Source organism: Marmota monax, unplaced genomic scaffold (genome assembly GCF_021218885.2).
Source record: "Marmota monax isolate L192 unplaced genomic scaffold, Marmota_monax_Labrador192_F-V1.1 WCK01_AAM20220418_F8-fsc00134, whole genome shotgun sequence".
Classification (NCBI taxonomy): domain Eukaryota; kingdom Metazoa; phylum Chordata; class Mammalia; order Rodentia; family Sciuridae; genus Marmota; species Marmota monax.
The window spans coordinates 1,470,004-1,493,271 of record NW_026692281.1 but is presented as its reverse complement, the minus strand read 5'-3'; positions in this window follow the sequence as shown (position 1 = coordinate 1,493,271).

Below are 23,268 nucleotides of genomic sequence, written 5' to 3'. Positions count from 1 at the left end.
TGAAGATACACAGAAATACTTGTGAGTGATATGTAGAGAGAGCACATTTTGGAATTTTTGTGGTCACATGTGAGCAGGTAGGGATAAGATAAGTGAAACAAATGTTATATGACACTATGTGAACCATAGATTGGTAAGACCTGGAAAATAAGTTATAAATACAATACATCTTATAACAGAATTACAATATAAGTGTTATAGATACTCAACATGGAAAGTAACTAACTATTACTTTGTTTGAGAAAAACTTCACAGAAGAGGTAATAGTTGATTTTGAAACTTAAGGATTTAATTAGGCAAAATAAAAATATTAAATAAAATAAATATAATCATGCCTCAGAAATTATGGGTAGGGTGAAATATAAAAGAGGTTGGTGGCTAGAGATGGACCATATATATCGTATTATGAAGGCCCTTGTTTACAAAGCTAGGGGTTTTAGACTTTATCCTATAGAAAATATGGACTTTTTAAAGAATTTTCAGCAAGAGTACTAAGATCAGATTTTTATTTGGAAAGAGAACTCTAGCGGCAGTATGGAATATGAATTGGATTTTTGAGAGGCTGGATAAAGATGAGTAAAGAGTTTTATTATGTGAAGCCATGCCCAACAATGAAGTACAGGAAAACCTCATGAGACTAGGTGGACAGAATACACAGGTGCATCAGTATGCAATTTTGTGTTTTTCAAGCTCTTGATGAAATGGATCACAATGTGTGTGTGTGTGTGTGTGTGTGTGTGTCATAGTTTAGAGAAATGGAGGGACTGTTGACATAATTCTTTTTTTCTTTTCTTTTTTTAATTGATTTTATTATTTTTTAAAATATGTGACAACAGTGGAATGCATTACAATCCTTATTACACATATAGAGCACAATTTTTCGTATCTCTGTATATAAAGTATGTTCATGCCAATTTATGCCATTATACGTGTACTGCTTTTCATTACAATTCTTAATACACATATATACCACAATTTTTCATATGTCTGTTTGTATATAAAGTATGTTGACACCCAATTTGAGTCTTTATACATGTACTTTGTATAATGATGACCATCACATTTCACCATCCTTGCTAATACCCTTCCCCTTCCCTTTCCCTCCAACCCTTCATCCCTATCTAGAATTAATCTAATCCTCCCATGCTCTCCTTCCCTACCCCACTATGAGTTACCCCCCCCCCCTTATATCAGAGAAAACATTCAGCATTTGTTTTTTTTGGGGGGGGGATTGACTGACTTCACTTAGCATTATCTTCTCCAAGGCCATCCATTTACTTGCAAATGTCATGGTTTTGTTCTTTTTTAATGCTGAGTAATATTCCATTGTGTATAAATGCCACATTTTTTTTATCCATTCATCCACTGAAGGACATATAGTTTGGCTCCACAGTTTAGCTATTGTGAATTGTGCTGCTATAAACATTGATGTGGCTGTGTCCCTATAGTATGCTGTTTTTAAGTCCTTTGGGTATAGTCTGAGAAGAGGAATAGCTGGGTTAAATGATGGTTCCATTTCCAGCTTTCCAAGGAATCTCCATACTGCTTTCCAAATTGGTTGCACCAATTGCAGTCCCACCAGCAATGTATGAGTGTAACTTTTTTCCCCACATCCTCGCCAACACTTATTGTTTGTCTTCATAATAGCTGCCATTCTGACTGGAGTGAGATGATATCTTAGAGTAGTTTTGATTTGCAGTTCTCTGATTGCTAGAGATGATGAGAATTTTTTCATGTATTTGTTGATTGATTTTATATCGTCTTCTGAGAAGTGTCTGTTCTGGTCCTTGGCCCGTTGATTGCATGGGTTATTTGTTTTTTAAATTTTTTTTGTGCTTAGCTTCTTGAGTTATTTATATACCCTAGAGATTAGTGCTGTATCTGATGCATGAGGGGTAATAATTTTCTCCCAGGATGTAGGCTCTCTGTTCACCTCACAGATTGTTTCTTTTGCTGAGAAAAAACTTTTAAATTTAAATCCATCCCATTTATTGATTCTTGTTTTTAATTCTTGCACTGTAAGAATCTTGTTAAGGAAGTTGGGGTTTAATCCCACATGATGAAGATAAGGGCCTACTTTTTCTTCTATTAGATGCAGAGTCTCCGGTTTAATTCTTAGGTCCTTGATCCATTTGAGTTAAGTTTTGTGCATGGTGAGAGATAGGGGTTCAATTTCATTTTGTTGCATATGGATTTGCAGTTTTCCCAGCACCATATGTTGAAGATACTATCTTTTCTCCAGTGCATGTTTTTGGGACCTTTGTCTAAATAAGATGATTGTAATTTTGTGGGTTAGTCTCTGTGTTCTCTATTCTGTACCATTGGTCTACCAGCTTGTTTTGGTGCCAATACCATGCTGCTTTTGTTACTATTGCTCTATAGTATGGTTTAAGGTCTGGTATAGCGATACCACCTGCTTCACTCTTCCTGCTTAGAATTGCTTTAGCTATTCTGGGTCTCTTATTTTTCCAGATGAATTTCATGATTACTTTTTCTATTTCTATGAGGAATGCCATTGGGATTTTGATAGAAATTCCATTAAACCTTGATATAATTCTTGTATTGAAAACACTAAATAAGAAACAACCTTTAAAAAGTTACCAGCAGGGAGTGACAAGATCTAGATGACAGAATAAGAAGTCACAGGCTCTCCTCCAGCCCCACCATGGGTATAATGATTCAACAACAAAAACACATGTAAAAATTCCTTGTGAATTATCCAGAAAATTATTGATGAGATTCTGCATTCCCAGAAGATTATAAAACCAGCCACACTAAAACTGTTATAAAAATTGTAGACACCCTAACACCATAATTATCAAGCTTGGCACAGTGCCAAATAATCATGATAAAACTTTCAGCTCCCAGTTTCTTTCTTAAGAGAGAAAAAACTTGGACTGCACATTCCACATCCCAACTTCTCTTTTGTTGTCTGAAAAGACTGGCTTCTATTTTACCTTTTCTGGAGTGATAATAGGAACCAGCATATTCTAGACTCTTGGGGGCTACAGAGAACAAAGGTGGTGTTTTGAATTACCACATAGGCACTTGTCACAGGGTATCCTGCTGATTCAGCAGAGACATAATGAGTCAATCTCAGCTCCCAGCTTTTCCTTGGAAGGCATGGGGAGTTGGATCATGTTCAAATGCTCTTGGTCTCTGTATCATTTGTTTCAGAGTACTCACAGGTATGGTATACTTTAGATTTTGGGGGGACTAAAAATAACATGATAGATTGAGGATTAAAAGGCCCATAAAGGCTCTGGCTGTGTTGATTGGTGAAGATCTTCTCCAGAAAAATGGAGAGATTTGGTCTTTTTGCTAATGCACACATATGAACACACAAAAAATAAGGTAAAATGAAGAAACAGGGAAACACAATTAAAGGAACAAATGTCAGAAACTCATCGTAATGAAACAAAAATGTTATTTTATAATAGAATTCAAAATAATATTCATTTAAAATTTAATTGAATACAAACTGGAAAAATGTTTAAAACAACCAAATAGAAATTTTGAAGGTAAAGAATAAAATAACTGAATAAGAAAATTAAATGAAGATGTTCATCAGAAAACTAGAGCATGCCCAAGGTGAAAAATCAGCAAACTTGAAGATGGGCCTTTTTAAATTAGAGTAGCAAAAAAAAAAAAAAAAAGAAAGAAAGAAAGAAAAATTTAAGGATTTGTGGGAAAATACTCTGTTGATAATACAGAACTTATGGATGTCCGAGAAGTAGAAAAGAGAAAAATATCAGAAAACTTATTAATTAAAAACATCAAAAACCTTCAAAATCTAAAAACCTTCCTAATCAAGAGAGTGAAATAAGTATCCAGATACTTACAATCCCAAAAGATCCAAAATAAGATAAACCTAAGGAAATTACACTAAGACATTAAAATATATTATAATCAAATTATCAAATGTCAAAAAATAAGAGAATTTGAAAGCAGGAAGAATGATTTGTCACATACAAGGGAACTTTTACAATATCATCAGAGAATTTTTCTAGGCACAAAATTTACAGGCCAGGGCTGGGTTTATGGCTCAGTGGTAGAGCGCTCGCCTTGCACATGCTAGACCCTGCATTTGATCCTCAGCACCACATAAAAATATATAAATAAAATAAAGGTATTGTGTCCAACTAAACTAAAAAATAAATATTTTTTAAAAAGTTTACAGGCCAGAAATGAGTGGACTGATGAATTTGAAATGCTGACACAGAAAAAATTGAAAACTATCAACCAAGAATAGTATTCCCAGCAAGGCTATTTTTCAGAAATGAAGCAAATATTTATATATAGATATACAATGCATATTGAGCAAATTAATGTTTCCATCTCCTTTCCATTATGTTGTGTTTGGAGACTCTTATATTTGACAATACACATGCTGATAATAAAGAAAGGAATAAAAATATCCCATGTAAATTGTATCTAAAAGAGAGAAAGGGCAGCTCTATTTATATCAGACAAAATAGACTTTAGAACTCTCATAAGATGTATAGATGGACATTATATAATGATGAAAGGTCAATACATCAGAAGTATCTAACAATGAAAAAATACATTTGATGAATATTGCACAACTTGACTATATATCGCAAACATTACTGAAATTGAAGGAGAAATAGACAATAACATAATAGAAGATTTCAAGACTCCACTTTCTACCATGTAAACCACAACTATAATGAAAGTTGTTATGTGAGATATCCCCCCAAACCTCATGTGTGAGACACTGCAAGAACATTCAGGATGGGTGCTGTGACATAAGCCTGTAATCCCAGCTACTCTGGAGGCTGAGGCAGGAGGATTGTGAGTTCGCCACTATCCTCAGCAACTTAGCAAGGGAAAAACCAACTGAGTGAGACCTGGTTTCTAAATAAAATATTTTTAAAGGATCTGGGGATGTGGGTCAATCATTTAGCACCCCTGAGAAAAATCTCCAGTATCAAAGAGAGAGAGAGAGAGAAGATTCGGAGGCAAAATGAATGAGACCTCTGAAACCATGTGCCTCCAAATAAACACTTCCTCTTTTTCATTGTTCTCGTCAGATCTTTTAATCACAGCAGCAAAAAAGGTGACAAAAACAGAAACTGAAGCAAAGAGTGGGGTCGTGTGATTCATAAGCATTTGGAGCTTTATGGGATTGGTGGGAGGAATTTTGAGATATTTAGCAGTGAAAGCAGTGCAAGTTAGAAATGCCTTAGATTGATGCAAGTACAGCTTAATGGGTGATTCTGATTGTGGCTCAGAAGACCAGAATGCCAGTATGAATTTGTGCAGTAAAGACTGAGCTCATGAGGGACTTTGCCAAGAGATAATAAGAAATAAGGCTTGAGTGCATCTTAGGAATTGGCAAGATATTATCCATCTCAGATTCAAGGAAGTAAAAGTAAAAATTCTCTTGAGAAGACCAGTGGAGTAAACTTCTTGCATAATGGGGCCTAGAAAGTTTTTTCAACATGCTCAGCTACCCAGGCACTCAGAGGCTGTGGCGACCCTGGTTCCTGGAGGCTTGCTTCTGCTTGAGATGGCTTCCAAAAAGATTTCAAAGGAAGACCTGGGAGGCCAGGCAAAGTGCAGCACAAAAGTGCCAGACAAAGTGCAGCTCCTGATAGGAGCATAGGGTTATGTATGGAAATGTAAGGAGGAAGCCAAAGATGTAGTGGAGACCCCTGAGATAAAGAAAGGCCAGTAACATGGTACTTCATTCTAGTAAAGCTGTTAGAATTGAGCAGAGATGAGCCAGCAGAAAGACCACAGGGATGGAGCTACACAAGTCTTTTGGATAGAACATCACCATGGTATGTGACCCAGATGCCAGATGTGGAGCTACAGGACTTTTTTGTCCATCAGGATTTCAGTCTTGCTTTGGTCCTATATCTTTTTTCTATGCCCTTATTTTCCTAAATGAAAATATTTACTGAACAATCAATGTAGCTGAGAATAAATCAAAGGGAATTCTTAAAATAGCTAAATAAAAATAAAAGCACAATGTACAAAAATTTAAGGAAGGCATAAAAAAGTAGTACTAAGGGCGAAGTATATAGTAATAAAGCCTATGTCAAAAAGTAGGAGGTTATAAAATAATCTAACTTTTGCCTCAAGGAAGTAGAAAAGACAAAAATAGCCAAATGCAAAGTGAGCAGAAGGAAGGTAATAATAAAAGTTAGAGCCAGGTGTGGTGGCACACGACTGTAATCCCAGTGGCTCAGGAGGCTGAGAAAGGAGGATCATGAGCTCAAAGCCAGCCTCAGCAACAGCAAGGTGCTAAGCAACTCAGTGAGACCCTCTCTCTAAATAAAATAAAAAACAGGGCTGGGGATGTGGCTCAGTGGCTGCTCGCCGCAAAAAAAAAAAAAAAAAAAAAAAAAAAAAAAAAATAGACCAATAATATATTAGGAACTGGGAAACAATAGAAAATATCAACAAATCCAGAGTTAGTCTCTTAAAAATTAAATGACCATGCTAAACAAAGCATAAACACAGAGAAAAAGAATCAAATAAATCAAATCAGAAATTAGTCACATTATAAGAGATGCTTCAGATATAGGGAGGATCATAAGGGACTCTTATCAACAATTGTATGCCAATTAATTATATAATCCTGAAGAAATGACTAAGTTCCTAGAAACACAACTTTATCAAATTTTAAATAAAACTTGTAGACTTAATAAACGAAAAACCAATAACAAGATTTAATCCATAATCAAAAGCCTCACAACAAACAAAGGCCCAGGATGAGATGGTTTCACAGGCAAATTTCACCTGATATTTAGAGAGAAATTAATGTCAATTCTTTTAAAATATTGAAAAAAAATTAAATTTTGAAAAAAAAAAATAGAAGGAGCCCTCCTAACCTCATTTGATGAGGCCACTATAACCCAATACCAAAGACAGAAACAATACCACAAGAAAACTATACATCAACAAACCTTGTTAAAGCATGCAGAAATATCAACAAAATAATTGAAAGTGAATCAAATAGCACACTAAAAGGATATTATACTATAACAAGTGGGATTTTCCCCTGGGATGCAAAGTTGATTTAATGTAGGCAAATTAATCTATGTCATACATTAAATTCATAGTATGAAGTTTTTAAAAATCATATTAATCTCAACAGAAGCAGCATTTGAGAAAATTCAACACATCTTATGTTAAAAAAAAATTCTCAAAATTAGGTACAGAAAATAAATTGCCTCAACAAAATAGAAGACACATATGACAAACCAATAGCAAACACCATAAGCAATGGTGGAAAAAAAGAACATTTCCAGTAGGACACAGGATAAGGGAAGGATTCAAACTCATATCTATTTAAGATAATTCTAGCCATAGAAGCTGTCAAGAAAATCCAATAAATTTATCCAAATTTTAAAGAAATAGAGTTAAATAAAACAAATACTAAATTAAACAACTATTAAAACTAATTCAAGTATTTAGGAAAGTTGCAGAACAGAAAATCCACATAAGTATTAGTGAAGTTTCTATACCTTAATGATGAACGATCCTAAAAGGAAATTAAGAACAAACCTCATTTACAACAGCAACAAATGAATAAAATTACTTGTGAATAAATTTATCCCAGGAGATAAAAAAACTCTACAGTGAAAATTATAAAAGACAAAGGAAGAAAATCAAAGAACACACAGATAAGTGGAAAGATTATCTTGTGTTCATTGGTTGAAAAAATTAATATCATTAAAATGTCCATACTACACAAAATGATCTACAGATTCAATGTAATTTCTATAAAAATCTCAATGAGATTTTCCACATAAATAGAAAATTCCCAAGATTCCTCTAGAACTCAAAAGACTCTGAACAGCTAAAGCAATCTTATGAATGAAGAACAAAGCTGGTAGCTTCACACTTCCTGATATGAAACTACATACCAGAGGTATAGAAACTAAAACAATATTGTGTGGCATGAATAAAGACACACAGACCAAAGGAACAGGATAGAGAGAACAAAAATAAAGCCATGCACATACAGTCAAATAATCTTCAACAAGGTCAACAAAAATATAAAATGAAGAATAGTCTCTTCAAAAAAAAGTATTGGAAAATTGTCTATCCACACAGAAAAGAATGATATTATCTTAAACTATACACAATTATTAACTCAATATTATTAATTACTTAAATGTGTGGCCTGAAATCATAAAACTCTTAGAAGAAAATAAAGGAAAACCTCTGCTTTCAGGAGAAAGCATTGGACATCACATATTTTTGATATGGCATCAAAAACATAGATAACAAAAGCAAAACCAAACACTCTGGACTACATCCAACTAAAAATTTGTGGGAATGCAAATTAGTACAGTCACTATGAATAACAGTATTAATTTTCCTCAAAAACTTAAACTACCATACAATCTAGCAAGCCACCTTCTGCATCTATATCAAAAGAAACTAAAATAAGGATATCAAAAAGATATCTGAATTTCTATATTCATTGTCACGATATTCACAGGGGTCAAGATATTGCATAAATCTATGTATCATTGGCTGAATGGATTAAGAATGTGGTATATACATACAAGAGAATGCTATTCAGTCATTTGAAAAAGGAAAACCTGTATTTTCTAACAATATAGGTGGATATAAAAGATGTTAAGTAAAATGAGACTGACACAAAAACCATTATACTTCATGATCTCAGTTAGTTTAGTAACCTAAACAATTTATCTAGTAGAAGTTAAGAGCAGAATTCTGGTTACCAAGGAACTGGAAGAGTGTGGAGGTTTTGGAGATGTTCAAAATATAAATAAAAAATTTCATTTAGGTAGAAGGAGTAAGTAAAAAAATCTATGGCACAACATGTTTACTACAGTTAATAACAATGTTTTGTATTCTTGAAAATCACTGAGAAGAGATTTTTAAGTGTTCTTACCACAAGAGAAAAATAAGCATGTGAGATAATGCATGTGTGATTAGCTTGATTTAGTCATTCCATAATGTAATAAATATATCAAAACATCATGCTGGGCATCATAAATATATACAATCTTATGTCAATTTAGAAAGTAAATAATATGAAAATGAATAAATTTAGAACTAGGTATACAATACCTACTTCAACAATCCCATTTGTGGATATTTATTTAGAGTTGAAATCAGGATCTTCAAAACCTTTAGCGCTCTCATATTCTTTGCATTACAATTCACCATCGTCAAGATAAGGAAAAAAACTTAACTCCCTATTGGCAGAGGAATAGGTAAAGAAAATGTGATACATAATTATAATAAAATATAACTTTAAAAAATAAGAAAATCCTGCAATATGTAACAATGTGGGCCAATTTGGGAGTAATTATGATTAATGACATAAGCCAGTCATAGGACAAAAACTGCATGTTTCTACTTATATGAGGAACCTAAAATACTCAAAATTGCACCAGAGAGTGGAAGGGCAGTTGATAGGATCTGAGAGAAGGGATATATGGAGTATTGGTAAACAATGGATATAATGTTTCACTTACGTATGATGAATAAGTTCCAGAGATCTTCTGCAAAGTCCTGTATCTACAACTACTAATATTTGATGTATCCTAAATATTTTTTCAGAGAGTAGATTTCATGGTATCTGTTTTACCACAATAAAACATAAATATTTCTAAATGAAATACAGCTTCTTCTCACAACCATAAAATTTCTAGATGAAATAAAATTCTCTTATGTCATTTTAAAATGTCAGCAAAATTACACTACAATCACTACTATACCATATGGCTCTGAATGTGTATAAAAACAACTGTAGTTAATTGCTTGAGCCATTATTATCCCCATATTATCAATGGGGAATCTGAGCTTTAAAGTTATAAAAGAGCCTTGTAAAAAATCACAGGTTTTCAAACTAAAGCAATTTGCCTCCAGAGACTACATTCTTAACCATTGTGCAATGCTCCCACTCATACTACTTAGGAGGGGAACAGTTATTTTTTTAACTTTTATGTTTGCTCAGCTAAATAGGACTGTTAACAATTTACACACCTTGACTTAAAAATACAGTAATACAGTATAAACTTATAACCAGTACAAGCTAAAATATAATTGGAATAAGATTATTCCAAAAGAAAGCAGTGAACAAAATCACATAATGTAGAAAAAAAGGGAGATAGACAAAGCAAAACATTAAATAGTAGATTTGAAGCTAAATATATCAGTAATTAGAAAAAAAGGTGAATGAATTAAACTCACAAGTGTGAGAATTTATCTAAATTAGACTTTTAAAAAATTAATTTGATATTTATAAGATACAGAAAATTTCACAACAAAAAGGTACATTTGTATGTAATGAGAAACCAATGTAATAAGAAAGGGTAACACATATTCCTTAAAAGTTGATAGCTCTAGTATTTTAAAAACAGTGGGATTTATAAAAGAGATGAGTATCACAAAGGGAAGGGAAGATGATAAGAATAGGAAAGACAGTGGAATGAATGGGACATAACTTTCCTATGTCCATATATGAATACACCACCAGTGAAACTCCACATCATGTTCAACCAAAAGACTGGGATCCTAATTAGAATAAGTTATGTTCCTTGTATCTATAATATGTCAAAATACACTCTACTGTCATATATATCTACTAGAACAAATAAAAATAAAACTCAAAAAGAATAAATGATATTAGACATATTTGGAACACATATTGACTTGTTCAGCAATAACAAGGAACATTTAAAAACTTGACTATATATTAGACATTAAAACAAGGATCAACAAATTTCAAAGAATATATATCACAAAGCATACTGTCTCTGACTGCAATACAATTTAGAAACTAATAGCATGTAAAAAAATATTGAAACTATGTCTAGAAATTTAAATGTATGTTTAATATTTCCCCATTCAAAATTATGTTAATGGGAATAGGAAAATGTGTACAATTGAATAAGCATACATATCAGCATTTGTAGAATACAGAAAACATAGGATATTCAGGAAAATTTTACCTTTAATTCCTTATATTGCAAAACAAGAAAGCCTATATCCTAAGTCATCCACCTTACAGAAAAGTTAGGAAAAGAACAACAAAATACTTCCAAATAATGTTCACGGGAAAAAAATATAAATATAAAAGTATAAATTTTGAGATAGAAAAATATATATCAACAGAAGCAATGATCCTTTGAGTAGACAAATATCTGGCAAGATTCATCAAGAAAAAGAGAAAAGCATGAATATATAATACTAGGAAAGTAAAACAGTATGTAATTATGACATAAAGATATTTTTAAAATAACACCAAAAACACCACTCAAGAATTTGATGAGAAAATTATTACAGCACCAAATTTGAAAACTTAGTCAAAATTGAGAGTTTACATGGAAAGGATGACTTATAAAAATGATTCAAGAAGGAATATGAACAAATTACACCTATAATCATTAAAGTATTTGACCAAGTCTTTTAAAAGCTAAAGCTAAATTCAAAACAAAATTGATAATTTAGAAAAACAGAATCAGAGTTGTTTATTTTTTTTCTGTAGTCTACAACTAGGCAAAGACCAAAGCAGTGAGAGAGAACTCTGTGTGGCACAAGTGTACAGATTGTTTAAAGATGTGGGAGGAGAGGAACTGAGAAAAAAGTGTGGTACATACAGCCCCTCTTTTTAAATATTTTTACTAGTAAGTTATAGTTATACATAATACTGGGGTTCATTGTGACATAAATATACACACATGTAATAGAATTTGCTCCATTTCAGTCCCCATTACTTCAACTTCCTTTCCATTCCTTCCTATCCTCTACTCCTTCCTCTATTCTATTAGTCTTCAATTTATTTATTTATTGTTTTCTTAATTAGTGCTTCATGGAAACATGTAAAGGTGAAATTCCATGTGCTATATTTATATATTTCCATAGCATAATGTGATCTGTTTCATTCCATATTTTCTCCCATTTCCTGTCCTTCCCTCCTTCCCCATCAATCCAGACCCACCTTCTTAAATCACAAGAGAATAAGATCTCATTTCTAGAGGGATTGGGAAGTTTGTGTTGCCCTGAAATTATTGGGATAAACAATACAATTTAATCTTAACTCCAGTCCTAAGTAGCTGACTCAAAACATCTAAAAAGTTCATAGGAGAACAGATGTACCCATTTTCAGATATATAACATGCTAAATAATCTAGTGGGAAAAGTAGACTGCATACTGAACATATGATGAATTTCTACAAAGAAATGTGCACTTTAAGAGTTAAATAGGACTTCGGTACAGGGAAAATGACTGTAACCTTAAATACTGAAGAGAATGCATAGAAAAGCTAAGGGCATGAAAGCAAAAATCGTAGCAGATAGATTCAAGAATGTCACCATAAGTACCACTGAATTAGTGGGGAGTTGATCTTCATTTTTTCACTTTTATTACTAGATCTGACAGTAAAAAACCTAGATGTGCATGCCAGGTGCATAGATAATTTTTGCTTTACTATTCTGAAGAGAAAGAAGAAAAAGACTGCTGAGAATTAGTGATAATAGGTAAAATATACAGATAATTGTTCTTTTAAAAAAATTGTTCTTTATCTCTTCTTTTCTACCCCAAGTCCCCATGCAGCTGAAGTGACACAGCAACTAGCAGTGCTCCCTGGGAAGCTGCCTGGAACTCTAAGAGAACCATTCTTTCTGACTAGAGGAGCTACGGACTTAAGATCACTTGACAAATCCTCATAGGCTTTCTTTCTCTTCCTTCTTTCTTCCTTCCTCCTTCCCCTCCTCCCCTCCCATTACCCTCCCCTCCCTCCCCTTCCCCTATCACCTCCCCTTCCCTCCCCTCCCTTCCCTTCCCTTCCTGCTCTCCTTTATTTTCTCTCTCCTCCCATTTCTTGGTCCTGAATGAAAAAGCAGTCAGGAAAGATGCAAAGTGAGATTGTGGCCCACAGTGGAAAGATTAATCTCTAAAAGAAGGGACATGAACAGAGTAATATAAAGTCCTGGGTTCACTTCCCTATAGTACATGTATGTATATTATTATACCAATTTACAGAGATCTTACCTACAGAAGAGACCATCACCCAGATTGCATGCGGAAATGATTAAAATACAACTTTAGAAAATTTGAAAACCTATTGTGGCTGGGACCATAGCATCCAGAAATCAGGTTAGGATTTGTTGTCTGAACTTAACATAGTGAATTGCCTGCTAAAAAATCATGAAAAAATTAACATTCTCCTTAGAATTTAAACAAGACTTATGTTCTCATGACATAATATTCATAATGTCCAGGACACAACCCAAAATTACTTGGCATACAAAAAATAAAAATAAACAAATAAAAAATAAACAACAGAAAAATCCATAAAAAAACCCATAAGGAAAAAGATGATTAATAAATGCCAACTAAGAGAAGACACAGATGTTGAAATTATCAGACAAAAATCTTAAAGTAACTAATAGAAGAATGATCCAAGAAGTAAGGGTGAACACATTTGATAGGAATGCAAAGATATAAGTCTTAGCTAAGAAACAGAAAATAGAAGAACACAATGGAAATTTTACAATTGAAAAATACTATATAATTTATTAATTACTGGATGAGATCAATTGTAGACTTGAGATGACAAAGGAAAGGGTTTGAACTTAAAATCAAAACAAAATTAGTTCTTTGAAAAGATTAATAAAAGTGTGGTGATAAAAGATTGAACATATAGAGAATAAAATACAAAAGATTAAGGTATGGAATTAGACTAAATAATTAAAGCTACTTGATTTGTTAAATTATTTTATTTTGGTAAAATACAACTGCCCTTTCTGGATTTGATTGAGTATACATGAAGTGAGGTTTGGTCACTGGGCTTCCAATAGCCCCTCATCTTTATCATATGTTCAAAATCATTGAATTTTCCAGAGGTAATAAAGGACTAGTAATGTTTCACATTAGCATGTTGAGAAAAAATGGAAATAATGTGGTATTTGGGGAAAAATGATGTATTAACTTTGGAATTAAAGTAAGCAGTATGTGGTTGTTGAGAGTGGGATTTTGGGGGAGAATATGACACATGGAAAATTAAACTTGTTGGTATAATATTTTGAATGATGTTGAATTCCATGTCTTATAAATTTTTATTTATTCAGCAGACAGCCACCAGAAATTCTACACAAACATACAACAATTCATTTGTTTGTTAATTAATTTCATAAATATTTACATATTATCTATTCTAGCTATGGAATACTAGGCACAGGCCTATAATAATAAGTAAGGTAGTACAAAGAAGGGATTGGAAGGAGGAAAGAGTGGAGTCTTCAAGACCATTTAGAAATTATTGAAATAGTTTTAGAAACTGAGACTGGGTGGGAAAAGGTAATGATAAAGACCTGAATTAAGGCCAATGAGATGAAAACAGAGAGGATAGGCAAGATTAGAGAGCAAATTGGGTGATTAAATTCAGAAGACCTAATAAACAGCTGAATGTGGAGAAGAAGAGTAAAGGAGGAGGTAAAGAGGGTGGATTGTTTCTAGTGCATCCTGGAGAGACAATGGTGTCAGTGGAATGTGAAAGAGAGGTATCAGTCATTTCCATTGTGGAATTCTCATACCATGGTAGCCTCCTCAATAATAAAGGATACATCCTTGGGGTTAACATTCATCTGGTTTATACCTGTATGGTCAGGATTTTTCAACTTAAGCATTATTGATATTTTGGGTTAGATAATTATTATGTGTGAGTAGAGGTATGGGAGAAAGTTTGGGGCTGTCCTGAGCATTGTAATAATTACCTGCATTCCTGGCTTCTAGCTACTAGATAGCAGGAGCATTTCTCCAGTAATAACAATCAAAACTATTTGTAGATGAAGGATATGGTGGCACAAATCTATAACCCTAGCAACTTGGGACACTGAGGCAGGAGGATCACAAGTTGAAGGCCAACCAGAGCAACATAGTGAGACTGTCTCAATATAAAAAAATAATAAATAAAATAAAATAATATAAAATAAAAAAGACTAGGAATAAAAAAGAATAAATTTTAAAAATAAATAAAAAACTGGTGTGTAGCTCAGTGGCATAGGGCCCCCGAGATCAATCCCCATTGCTCAAAAGCACACACACACACACACACACACAGAGAGAGAGAGAGCCAAATATCTACTAGGAGGTAAAATCAGCCCATCCAAGTTAAGAACAACTATTGTATGGCCATACCAAGTTAAAATATTGAAAAAATTTAATACTAGTTAATAAAGGACCACCACTTCTTGCCTCCCAAATCCAACCACCACTTCCTGGCTCTCCTCCCATCATGCATTACCTTACGCAGGAGCAAACCTCAAGGACCTTATTCTAATGCATAGGCTCATGTCTACATTCTCTGATCAATGCTCTTGCTAAGTTTATTGTCAATAATTTTCATATAATTTTAGGCATCTTCAGAGAAAATCAGTTTTTATATCTTCCTTTATCTCCATCTATGAATCCTTGCTCTTCCACCCTACTCCACTGTAGAAAATATCTTCCCTTCTACTAGTGAGAATGCCTTAAGATATTTATAGAGAACCATGTGGTCTAATCTCTGAGCCCCCACATCAAGTGCATTTAGAGAAACATATTTCCTTTAATGTTCCCCTGCCAATCAGAGCTTCTCACTTCATAAATTCATGTCCACAGCTTCTGTCTGACTCCCTTCCCTGTGTCCTCATCATTTGGAGCTTCTGATGGCCCCACACTGACTCAGACTTCCCAGGTGCCATCTCATCAAAGTCACGTTGTTCCATGACACAGTGTCTCTCAGAACACTCCTGGAAATAACGTTGGCCCCTTTCAGTTACCTTATCATATTGCAAAACCATATCTAATAAGAGAAAATCTCATCCTCACACACACACTGTTACCCAATCCGATAGAGAACCACATGTTCACATGTCTGAGACCAAAAATAATATATGATGGTAGACAGTGGTAACATTTCCAGTAAGTATTCCCAAACTGAACAGAGAAGAGCTGCCCACTTTCCCTTATATTTCTACCCATTGGAGTAAACTGCAATTATATTTTCTTCTCAGTCTTCTACTTGTCATAATCCCCTAACAAGCATATACCACCACCCATAAAATAATTTTCCTCTAATTTTGTTATGTAAATGTTTTATTGTTCATAAATGTTCTTCATGGTTGAATTTTCCTGTTTCCTATTTTAGGGTTCATGTTGGTTTCACTTAAAATATAGGGACAGGGATATAATATGTACAATAGTCTTTGTAAACCTACAATAAGAACTTACTTCATTCAGGAATATTAGCTTTTAAAGATAAGGAAGAATAAGGGATAGGTTCCTTTGATATTATACCTCATGAATATAATCAGAAAAAAAATGGAAGGGAATAATTCTGGCCGTTGAAAACTTCTGGTAGTCTGGTAATCATTGGTGCTTGTTTAAATAACAGTACATAAGAAGTTTATAGCAGTGCCTCCAAATAAGAAAATTAATAGTATGTTTCACCTATAAAAATGATGATTATAATGAGTACATTAAAAATGCAGTAAGAAAAAATATGCAGTAAGATAATGTTAAGTGAGAAAAAAAGGACAGAAAGACATATGGAAAAGTTTATTTACATTTTAAAAAGCTTTTACATAGAAATGAGTTTCAAAAACCCCAGTCAAGGCTGGTCCTAAGCAACTTAGTTAGACCCTGTTTCAAAAGAAAAAGAAAAAGGCTTGAGGGTGTAGCTTGTGGTAAAGTGCCCCTGAGTCGAAAAAATACACTCAAAACTCAGCAATGTTATTGTTAGGGTCACAAAGTATGGATAATCTTTCTTATTTTTCTCCATTTGTCCAATTTTATATAGGATTATTGTGCAATTTGATATAGGAGTATTGTGATGATCAATATATTCTTGATTTGCCAAATGATAATAAACACAAGGAGATAAGAACCCCTCCACAAACATATTCAACAAATATGTAATGAACACCTACCAGCCTTATGCCAAATACCCACGAGGCACCAGACCCCAAGGAAGAACTATCAGAATAGGCTATCAAGAGGTGAAAAATATTCCATTGGGTTAGTTTCGTGAAATAGGTAACATCTGATTTCACTCCCAGATCTATGAAGCCTTAATTTAGTGGTAAAATCTAACCTCAGAAAAACTACCTCAGAAAAACTACCCCAGAAAAACAGGAAAGCTTTTGCCTATCAGGGATGGTCAGAAACATAAAAATTAGTCAACAAGAAGTCAACTTCCTTCCCCTCTCTTTATTTACAAAGTGAGAAAGTTGGAATAGGCATTTCATAAAGGTCATCCAGCTCTGGTGTACATGTAATCATCAGCCTTAAAGAGGAAAGGAACCTCGAAGGCTAAATTTCATGAGAACAAACATGAATGAAGCTGACCTATACAGAGCATTTTAATGTACGTTAGGAAAGAAGATAATTCCAAAGATAAGTTGGACATATTACCTTGAATTATGAGATTTTTGTGGTTAATCTTTGGGTTGACTAGAACTAGAGTTATTTTGATAATAGTTCGAGATGGGGAATGTCATCTGTTTTCTGATAAGTTTTGTGGATGAATTTTATGAATTCCTCCAGTCTTAAGTTCTTCTGGAAGACCCCGTTTTAATAGCAGATCTTGTGGAAGCATAAAACTATCCCATATATAATGGTAAGAATAGCTCTCGGTTGTTTAGAATGTACTAGGGCCAGTCTTATTCATTATTCTTAAAAACTGCATATATCAGGCTGGAGTTGTGGCTCAGTAGTAGAGCACTTGCCTAGCATGTGTGAGACACTGGGTTCAATTCTCAGCACCACATGTAAATAAATGAAAAAAAAAGACTGTATACATCTTTAGAACCATACAGCTGAACCCTGTGCCTGGAGCAGCTTATCTCCTTGCACTGACTCTAACTCATTTTTTAATATTTGTCTCAGGTAACACCTCCTCCAGAAACCCTTCCTTATTCCCAACTTATGTTGTTTAGGGCCCTTCTAGCCTTTTCTGTATACTTTAACAATCTAATTTCCATGTCTTATCATTATCAGTTTGTCTGTATCACCCACTAATTTTCATGTTTCTTATGGACAGAAAATATGACTTATTTATTTGAAAAAGCCTGGCAGAGATGAGCTCAGTAAATATTTGTTACATGAGAGAGAACACATATATCTGTACATAAATGGGAGTTCATATTTTCCTTATATCTTCTTCTTGAGTAAAGTAATCAAAGTTATTTTCACTAATGCAGTGAGTCCCAAACTTTATACTGCATCATAACACCTGGGAGTAGATTTCAGCACCCTTTAGACATGGGCCAGTGGAACTTGGACCTGAGGCTCTTACTTCTATTATCATATGCATTGTTAGAAGTTGTTGCTGGTTCTCACTGCATTCATAAATATATGAGACAATAAGCACCAGTCAAAATATTGTTCCTGACTTCATTTGAACAAGTTAAGTTGCAGAAGGGGATCCTTTTGGAGATAGAGCACATGACAGAATGTGATACTTGAATTAACCATTACCTGACTGGCAACTTTCCCATACTCTCAATGTATTATCCATTTTCCAGAGAACACAGCTTGGATACATTGGCTCATCATCTTAAGAGAACTGCAAGATTTCAGAGAATGAACAAGTCCATGTGATCATCTTTTCCATTATCCATATGTGGAAACTGAGGTACCCAGTGAAGAAGTAATTTGCCCAAATTCACACAGTGGTTCACTGGTATGGCTGGTACTAAAACCCAGGATTCTTAACTCCTAGATAAGGATAATTTCAAGTAGAAAATCATGGGCCCGTAATCGTGAATTCTTGGACTTTAGCATCATTATATGTAGAATCATTTAAGGTGATGGATGGATAGGAGAAGCTTTATGATGCCTCTAAGACAATATAACAAAGGAAGAAGAGTACTCTTCACAGAGCTTATTTTAGTGGAAATAACCTGGATATTGAGTCACAGAGACCCAGGTTCAAATGTGTAATATATTTGCTAGCTTTGAAAACTGTACACTTTACTTAAGCTCTCCTCTGAGCCTTCATTTCTTCATTTATAAAATGATGCTAATAATAACTTCTTCTCAGCATCACTGTAATGAATTATGTTTATAAAACTCCTAGCATAGTTCTTTGTACATTTTAAGCACTCAACAAACGGTAGTTATTGTTTTACCCTGACAGTAACCTATTACTTCTATCCAAATCAAACTGGAGTTTAAGTATGTTGGAATCCTGGAACCAGAGGAAAATTACTCCCACTTCTCTCACCTGCATTTTATTCCACTTAGGAAGAGAAAAACATCCAAAAGCCATCTCTAGGCCAACCCAATGGGGCATTGTTCTACTATTGAAGAACACAGTTCCTCCTTAGAGAAGTAGAAGGACTGAAAATTCAGAAATAAATCACTGGGATGAAAAATAATCCTAATCCTTAGATTTAGTCTGTGGAAAAGAAGGTCAAGCAGTGACACCATAACAGAGTATCACTGTTAATATTCAAGAGGCAGTGGTTTGCTCTTCACCAAGCCCTGAGAGAGGAAGAGGGTCAATAAGCACAGTGAAAGACCATGGTAATTGGTCCAACCTGAGTTTGGGACCTGGAGTTGTCTCTTATAAACTGCGTAATTTTTGGCAAATCACTTTATCCCAAAGGGCTTTAGTTACCCCATTTTTCAAATGTGAAGGCTGGACAAGATAGCAATAATAATCAATTACATCTGTGCAGTACTTTATGGATATCAAATCCCCTCATGTAATCGTAACATCCCCTTCTAATTCTGACTTTCTATGACCATAAAAAGAAATCGCATTAAGTGAGCATAAGAGGAATCAAGACACATGCAAGAAAAGCATTCAAAGCATAGAGGCTACTGGATTAATCAGAGACTGTTGCAGAATCCCTCTCCATAAGATATTTTTTGAAAAAAAAAATAAAGACAGGAAGGAAATCACACTGAAAAAAGTGATGGACAAATTGACTCTAGCAGGTTCTTCTGCCAAACAACTACAGATTCCACAATTCTCTTCAAAGTTTGAGGTAAGAAAGTTTATTGGTAAGAAATGTCCCAGAGAATAGCCTCTTGTTTGTGAGAAAAGGCAAGTAAGCAGGTTGGCTTGAGACATACCATTTCCTAAATAATGTACTCTTTCATCCCCTAAATCCTGCCCTGTACCAGAGAAAATGTCATCAGGACATTCCTCACAAAGAAACAGACAACTTGTCTTAACTGAACTCCATGCCCTTAAGATGTATGATCTAGTTCTGAGAAAACCTTCCCTCATATACCCTCTTTTGTTTCCCATCTTCTCCTCTGAACAACACCAGCCAGGCCTGAGGAGTGAGTAGCAGCAGCTGGAACGACCAACAGGGTCTGAGCATCAGAACTAGGCCAGGTCTCAGAGGACTGATGCAGGAGACCCTTTGCTTCCCTCTGTGACTTTAGCTTGGAGAGCACATTTGGAATTTGGAGGACTAGAAACCTAAAATATTGCCTAAAAGTTAGGCCTATCTTCCTTTCTTCCTTACTAACCTGAGTATATTCTGCTAGCTTTTTTATGTCCTGCTGAGGGAACTAGGGCAGCAACAAGGAATAAATGAAAAGATGTGTTCATGTTGGGCTGAGCATTCCTAGGAATGCTTTCAGCAGAGTTTGCCAGAAGGATGTTCCAGTGCTGGAGCTAAAGCCTGACATGAAGCTCTAGAGAGGAAAAAGGAAGCCAGCTCAAACTGGGTCTGGATATTGCCTCACTCCTCAGCTTTCTCATGTAAAAAGTGATACACAAACCTGAAGTCTCAGGATTGGCAGAAAGATTCAATAAGACAGCAATATAAATAAATTTCCTAGCCTGATACATGATGGAGGTTTAACAAACATGTGGTTTGTTAAACTCGTGGGACCTAGCTAAATATCCTGTACAGCTTCCAAGAAAGCAAAGAGAGTAGTATATTTCCTAGAACACTAGAGTTGGAGTCAGACAGTCCAAGAATTGTGCCTAGGACAATGCCTGATACGTAATAAGTGCTCAGTAAGCATTACATGGGGTGACTTACTGATCTATCCTGCTGTCAACTTATTGTTTGACCATAGGCAAATCACTTACCTTGTTTGGTACTCAATTGTCCTACATGCAAAATAATGACAATAATCCCTGCCAAGCCTCCCCTATGAAATTATTAAATATATAAGAGAATGTATATGGAAGTGCCATGCGCCTATTAAAGGTATTTCTTGTTGCATTTTGAGAGCCTACATCAAGGAAATTTCTCCCAAAATATTATAGACGTAAGAATTATTGGTTTTGGGCTGGGGTTGTGGCTCAGTGATAGAGCTCTTGCCTCGCATGTGCGAGACCCTGGGTTCGATCCTCAACACCACATAAAAAAAGTGAATGAATAAAATAAAGGTATTTTGTCCAACTGCAACTAAACATAAATATTATAAAAGGATTTATTGGTTTAGGTCAGGTTATAAGACAGGAAATTCAGAATAATCAGTAAAACTAGTCAATAAGCATCTGAAATTCTTGATTTATCTATTTCACTCAAAATGCAATGGGAAAGGCCTGGACCTTAGCAGGAATTAAAAAGTAACTTGAAACTGAAATACACCATATTCCTGCCTTATGATGCGATTTATTCAAGCCTGGGAGCCAGGACAGCACAGTGGCAACAGTACACATTCTGGAACTACATATCCTGGGTTCAAATCTAGACTCTGTCATAAATCTTATGTGTGACTGTGGGTAAATCAATACATCTATGTTTCTTCAACTGAAAGTGTAGATGATAATACTAGTACCTACCTTGTAGGATGCTATGAGGTTTAAAAGAATTAAGACATGAAAATACATTTTGACATGACAGTCACAGAGTACACACTATATAAATGTTGGTAATTATTAGTATTATGTAGCAACATAATCATTTCTAGGACAGCTTCTGCTTGTCTAACCCCTTCAAAGCTCTTTTAATAAGCTTTGCTCCACAAAGTTCAGGACAACCAATTCTGCAGTGGCTTTCTAAGTTGCTGCCTATTTGCAGTTATAAAGCAAACAACTTGACAACCAAAGCACTAACTTTTTACTGACCTCCCTTCCTTGAATGAATATCAATGTTAGTACTGAACATAGCTACAAAAGCAAACCTCCTAGGAGGTTCATCTTTTACAAGAAATTATTCAGAACATAATCAAAACCACACTAAAGAAACTATTCCACATGCTGCTGATCCCATTGCTCTTTCTCCTGCCTTGCAAAACTCCCTCTTTCTGCTTGCTATCAAAAAGTGTGTCATTCTCAGGCAGAATGGAGAGCAAGGTCAAAGATCAAGTAGATAGAAAAAAAGGGGAGGGCAACACATCAAACCAGGACAGGTTGGCAACACAACCCAGCAACAAGATGATTTACTTCAAAAAACTCTTCGTCAAGCCTGACATTGAACCTTGTACCACAGCCCACAACACAGAATTGAGATTAGAACCACAACATTACACTGAAACACACCTTGGAAATCACCCTAATAATGCCTTCTTACATAGATTTACATACAGAGAAACCAGGACCCACAGAAGAGGCTTAATAATTAACCAAAAGATCTGGGTAGATAGAGTTTTATGCATTCCACTTTCACATACTGACCTTTCATTCTGTGTCAGGCTCTGTGTTAGCTTCTTGGTCTGTTTTATTTCCTTTAATTTTAACTCATCCCTGTGAAATAGGTACTGTATAGAAAGATCAAAAGATTCCCATCTCATATATAACAACTGAGTTTAATAGCTAGTGAGACATACCTTATCCAGTCATCACCCAAATGACCTTATTTACAGGGCAATTTATTCATTACCACATCTGAATGTCTCATTGAGAGAATAATATTGATCTGGGAGCCTCTTTCAGGGGTGTTTGAAGAAGCTAGTTTTCTAAACAGCCTCTGAAATTCACAGCAGCAAATTGCACCACTGAATATGGTTGTCACAGTACCCTCCCTTATCTATGCAGGTCTAAGTGGCTGTCAGAACCATTTTGATAAGTAGCATAACTCAACACAAGTAGTCGTGGGGTTCCCAAAGGATTTTCCAAGAACCACTTGCATTGGAATCTCCTAGAATGCTAAATATAAAAACACCTGTTCACATTTCAGACCTATTGAATTGAAATCTCCTTGAGGCTGTTCATGAGGGGAGAAAGACTGGGAGTCTCTTTATGCCAATTACTCTAAGGAATATTAAAGCAAGAGATGCATAGCCTTAGGAAAATAATTTGTGCTACTTTTTCCAAGAGCATCTATGAAAATCAAATTGACATTCAA